The following is a 6,857-nucleotide window of genomic DNA, read 5'->3' as shown; positions in this document are numbered from 1 at the left end:
TCTCATGATTGCATACACCTGGCTATAAAGTTCAAAGCTCAATGAGGTTACAAAACCAAAAAAAGTGCTTTAGTAAGTCAGTAAAAAGTAGGCAGGAGTATTTAAAACAAGAAAATGATAAGGGTGCCCATACTTATGCACCGGTCAAATTTTGTTTGAATGCAGATTGCACATTTTCTGTTAGCACAATAAACCTCATTTCAAGGCAGAAACATTACTGTGTCCAACAGTTATTACATATATCAAATTGAAATAGCTGTTGCAAAAACACCAATTTTTATAAAACATTAAGCTTAAGATTAATAGGGGTGCCCAAACTTTTTCATATGACTGTAAGGGGAGATATATAGGTCTCCAAGTAACATAATGGGCCCCACATAGCACTAAATTTAATACCGGCCAGTATACCCTATCATAAAATATACAGTATTTTTCAAACTATAAGACGCATCGGACCATGAGACACACCCAAGTTATAGAGGAGGAAAATAGAAAAAAAATTGAAGCAAAAAATGTGGTCATGATGCACTGTTAAGGGGGAGGGGGTCTGCTTCTGACACTGTTATAGGGGAAATGTACCCCAATTATCTTAATATCCCCCCATCCAGGTCTATATGGCCCCGCTCTTCCTATTATACGTAGTCCTCATCCTGGTATACGTGGCACCTCTGATCCCCATCCCGGCATGCATGGCACCCCTCATCCATGTATGCATGGCACCCCTCATCCCTCTTCCTGGTATGCGTGCCAACCCTCATCCTGGTATGTATGGTAACCCCCTCATCCTTCTTCCTGGTATGCATGGCCCCCATCATCCCTGTATGCATGGCACCCCTGATCCCTATCCTGGTATGCATGGCAACCCTGATCCCCATCCTGGTATGCAAGACATACTTCATCCTGGTATGCACGGCCCCCCTCATACCTATCCTGGTATGCAAGGCATCCCTCATCCCTATCCTGGTATGGATGGCACCCCTCATCCCTTTTCCTAGTATGCATGGCCCCTTCATCCCTCTTCCTGGTATGCATGGCACCCCTCATCCTTGTATGCATGGCACCCCTCATATGCATTGCACCACTCATCCCTGTATGCATAGCACCCCTCATCCCTAATCCTGGTATGTATGACTCCCCTCATCCATCTTCCTGGCATGCATGGCTCCCTCCATCCCTCTTCCCGGTATGCTTGCCAACCCTCATCCTGGTATGTATGGTAACCCCCTCATCCTTCTTCCTGGTATGCATGGCCCCCATCATCCCTGTATGCATGGCACCACTGATCCCTATCCTGGTATGCATGGCAACCCTGATCCCCATCCTGGTATGCAAGACATACCTCATCCTGGTATGCACGGCCCCCCTCATACCTATCCTGGTATGCAAGGCATCCCTCATCCCTATCCTGGTATGCAAGGCATCCCTCATCCCTCTTCCTGGTATGCATGGCACCCCTCATCCTTGTATGCATCGCACCCCTCATATGCATAGCACCCCTCATCCCTGTATGCATAGCACCCCTCATCCCTAATCCTGGTATGTATGGCTCCCCTCATCCATCTTCGTGGTATGCATGGCTCCCTCCATCCCTCTTCCTGGTATGCATGCCCCCCCATCCTTCTTCCTGGTATGCATGCACCCCCCCCCAATCCCTATGAAACTGCACACAAAAAAATAAACAATTATACTCACCTCTCTCTCCTCCAGCGTTGGGTCCTGCTCTACTGCCAAGCACTGGTCTCACCGTGCGAGACAGGCATGGCGTCACTTCCACGCGCCCTCACAAAGTGAGATCAGCTGTCGGAAGTCACTGCTCCACACGCTGGGACTGTGTGCGTGGAGAGCAGTGACTTCATACTCCTTAATAGCCAGCACACAGTGTAGCCGCAGCGTGGCTCCTGCTGCCGAGCGATCGCGTGTAACCGCTATCAAAGAGCACGTATATTCACCCCTTTCCACGCCCATGGGCGTGGAGAGGGGTGAATATTAATGCTCTTTAATAGCAGGCACACGCGATCACCTGGCAGCAGCAGGAGCCACGCTGCAGCTACACTGTGTGCCCGCTAGTAAGGAGAATGAATATTCAGTACTCCCCACTCCCATGGGCGTGGGGAGCAGTGAATATTCATTTTCTTTAGCAGCAGGCACAAGCAGGAGCTGCAGCAGCCGGCCCCTGCCTACTGTGCCAGCTACTCCGCCGCTCCCCCCACAGTGTGTATATGTATATATATATATATATATATATACACACACACCACACAAGCACACACACCACATTCGGACTATAAGACGCACACCCCCACTTTCCTCCAAATTTTTGGAGAAGAGTGCGCTTTATAGTCCGAAAAATACAGTTATGGGCCCCTCATAGCCCTCCATTCAATGTATTGAGCGCCACATAGCCCTCAATTTAATATAGTAGGTCCCACATAGCCCTTCAATTAATGTATTGGGTACCACATAGTTTTACTTATAATATAATGGATTCTACCTACCCCTCCATTTAATATAATGGGCCCCACATAGATTTACTTATGATATAATGGCACCCACATAGCCCTCCATTCAATATAAGGGATGTGCCCCACATAGGATTCCATTTAATATAACTGGAACAACAAAACCCTTAATTTAATATAATCGGCCCCACATGGAACAACATTCAATATAATGGACCCCACATAGATCTACCTATATTATAAAGACCCCTACGCAATCCTCTATTTAATACAATGTGCCCCACGTAGCCCTGCCTTGCATAGCCCTCCATTTAATATGAGCCCCACATGCCATTTCATATAAAAGGCCACACATAGCATTCTCCTTTGTCATTGCAGAGCCACCGGAGCACACGCTTTCCCGTTGGCGTGCCATTGGAGCACACCATTTCCCGTTGACGTGCCACTGGAGCACACCCTTTCTCGTTGGCTTGCCACCGGAGCACACCCTCTCCCGCTGGTGTGCCACCAGAGCACACCCTTTTCCCATTGGCGTGCCACAGCACTTAACTTTATGGGTACCACATCACCCTCAAATTAATATAATGGATCCGGCATAGCCCTTTAATTAATGGAATGGGCACCACATAGCTTTACATATAAAATAATGGGCCAAACATAACCTTCCATTTAATGCTATGGGCCCCACATGGATTTTCATATAATATATTGGGACCCACATAGCCCTCCATTCAAAATTAGGGGTTCCATATAGCCTTCCATCTACTATATAATCGGCTTATCCCGTCTGTCTGTCCGTCCAGGAAATCAAGCAACGCTGATTGGTCCAGCCGCGGCCAATCAGCGACGCGGGATTTCAGAACAAGATGGCGGCAGTTAGCGGCTCATCTGCCACACGGAGGTCAGCGGCGATGCAGCTGGGACATCTCCCAGCTGCTCGCAGCAGAAGTACCCCGACCGGCGGACTAGGCGGCGCCGCTCCCCGGTCCTCCCTTCACACTTGCCGTCGGGAGATCAGCGGCCCTAGCTGCTGATCTCCCGATGGTAGCCGCATGGAGGTCAGCGGCGATGCAGCCGGGAGGCCGGTCATCTCCCGGCTGCTCGCAGCGGAAGTACCAGCACAGGCAGCGCCGCTCCACCATCCTTACTAACGCAGTTCGCTGATTGGTCGCGGCCACCGACCGTGACCAATCAGCGATATTGGCGCCAAATTTAAACACCGCTCTGCTGATTGGTCACGGCCGCGACCAATCAGCGATATTGGCGCCAAATTTAAACACCGCTCTGCTGACTGGTCACAGCCGCCCGGCCGCGACCAATCAGCGATATTGGCGCCAAATTTAAACACCGCTCTGCTGATTGGTCACGGCCACCCGGCCGCGACCAATCAGAGATATTGGCGCCAAATTTAAAACACTGCTGCTCTGATTGGCACCGGATTTGAAACACGCAGGCCACCGTCAGGAGATCAGCGACACAGCAGAAGTACCCCGACCGGCGACCTCGCTCCCCGGTCCTCCCTTCACACTTGCCATCGGGAGGGGCCCCGGAGGGATACATTGGGGGGTTAATTTTAAAGTAGTGCACAACCCATTTAAACACTGCTTCGCTGATTAGTCGCGCCCGGTCGGCCGCATACATATTCTAGAATACCCGATGCGTTAGAATCGGGCCACCATCTAGTTTATTATAATGTGTCATACATAGCCTTCCATTTAATATAATGGAACCCACAAAACCCTTCCTTTAATATAATGGGCCCCACGAAGCCCTCTATTTAATAAAATGGGTCCCATATAGCCCAATACTTAATATAATGGGCCCCACATAGCTTAACATATAATATAAAGGGCCCTTCAAAACCCTCCATTTAATACAGTGGGCCCCATGTAGCCCTCCAATTAATATAATGGGACCCATACAACCCTCCATTTAATATACTGAGTCCAACATAGCCCTCCATTTAATATAAGGGGTCACATATAGCCATCCACATAATATAATGGATGCCACATAGCTCTTCATTAAATATAAAGGGCCCCACATGGCACTAAATATAACTGCCCCATATACCCTTTCATTTAATATAATGGGCCCCACATAGCCCTCCATTTAACGTAATGGGTACCACATAGCCCTCCAATTAATATAATGGATCCGACATAGCCCTTCAATTAATGTAATGGGCATCACATAGCTTTACATATAAAATAATGGGCCAAATATAACCCTCCATTTAATGTTATGGCCTCTACATAGATTTTATTATAATATATTGGGATCCACATAGCCATCCATTCAAAATAAGGGGTTCCATATAGCCTTCCATTTATTATAATGTGCCCTACATAGCCTTCCATTTAATATAATGGAACCCACAGAAACCTTCCTTTAATATAATGGGCCCCACGTAACCCTTAATTTAATAAAATGGGTCCCATATAGCCCAATATTTAATATAATGGGCCCCGCACAGCTTGACATATAATATAAAGGGCCCTTCAAAACCCTCCATTTAATACAGTGGGCCCCATGTAGCCCTGCAAGTAATAAAATGGGTCCCACAAAGAACTCCATTTATTATAATAGGACCTATATAGCTTTCTATTTATTAGAATGGGCACCACATAGCTTTACATATAATATGGGCCCCACAAAACCCTCCAATTAATATGTGCACTACATAGCTCTCAGTTTACTGTAATGGGCCCCACATAGCCCTCAATTTATTATATGGGCCCCACATAGCCCTCCAGTTAATATAATGGGATCCATACAGCCCTCCATTTAATTTACGGAGTCCAACATAGCCCTCTATTTAATATAAGGGGTCACATATAGCCATCCACATAATATAATGGATGCCACATAGCTCTTCATTTAATATAAAGGGCCCCACATGGCACTAAATTTAATATAACTGCCCCATATACCCTTTCATTTAATATAATGGGCCCCACATAGCCCTCCATTTAACGTAATGGGTACCACATAGCCCTCAAATTAATATAATGGATCCGACATAGCCCTTCAATTAATGGAATGGGCATCACATAGCTTTACATATAAAATAATGGGCCAAATATAACCCTCCATTTAATGTTATGGGCTCCACATGGATTTTATTATAATATATTGGGACCCACCTAGCCCTCCATTCAAAATAAGGGGTTCCATATAGCCTTCCATTTATTATAATATGCCATACATAGCCTTCCATTTAATAAAATGTGACCCACAAAACCCTTCATTTAATACAATGGGCCCCACGTAGCCTTGCAATTATTATAATGGGCACCGCATCGCCATCCATTTAATATGAGCCCACATGGTATTCCATATAAGAGGCCACACATCGCCTTCCCTTTGGTCATTGCAGTGCCACCGAAGAATACCCTTTCCCACTGGCGTGCCATCGGAGCATACCCTTTCCCAATGACGTGACACTGCAGGACACCCTCTCCCATTGGAGTGCCACCCAGAGCACCTTTCCTGTTGGCGTGCCACCGGAGCACACCTTTTCCCATTGGCGTGCCATCGGAGCACATTTTTTCCCGTTGGCGTGCCACCGAAGCACACCCTTTCCTGTTGGCGTCCCAATTGGAGCACACCCTTTCTCGCTGGCGTGCCACCGCAACACACCCTTTCTCGCTGGAGTGCCACCGGAGAACACCCTTTCCCGTTGGAGTGCCACGGGAGCACACCCTTTACCGTTTTTTCACCTAACCCTCCATTCAATATAAAGGATCATATACAGCCCTCCATTAATTAGAATATGCCCTATATAGCCTTCCCTTTAATATAATGGAACCCACAAAACCCTTCCTTTAATATAATGGGCCCCACACAGACCTCTATTTAATAAAATGGGCCCCACATAGCTTTACATATAATATAAAGGGCCCTTCAAAACCCTCCATTTAATACAGTGGGCCCCATGTAGCCTTGCAAGTACTATAATGGGTCCCACAAAGAACTCCATAGGACCTATATAACTTTCTATTTATTGTAATGGGCACCACATAGCTTTACATATAATATGGGCCCCACAAAACCCTCCATTTAATATAATGTGCCCCACATAGCTCTCAATTTATTGTAATGGCCCCACATAGCCCTCAACTTATTATATAGGCCCCACATAGCCCTCTATTTAATATAATGGGCCTCATACAGCCCTCCATTTAATATACTGAGTCCAACATAGCCCTCCATTTAATATAAGGGGTCACATATATAGCCCTCCACATAATATAATGGGTACCACATAGCTCTCCATTTAATATAAAAGGTCCCACATGGCACTAAATTTAATATAATGGCCCCATATACCCTTTAGTTTAATATAATGAGACCCACATAGACCTCCATTTAATGTAATGGGTATCACATATCCCT

The sequence above is a fragment of the Phyllobates terribilis genome, unplaced genomic scaffold (assembly GCF_046119375.1).
Source record: "Phyllobates terribilis strain yellow unplaced genomic scaffold, ASM4611937v1 Scaffold_121__1_contigs__length_5197421, whole genome shotgun sequence".
Taxonomy (NCBI): domain Eukaryota; kingdom Metazoa; phylum Chordata; class Amphibia; order Anura; family Dendrobatidae; genus Phyllobates; species Phyllobates terribilis.
Note: the sequence above shows the minus strand (reverse complement) of the source record.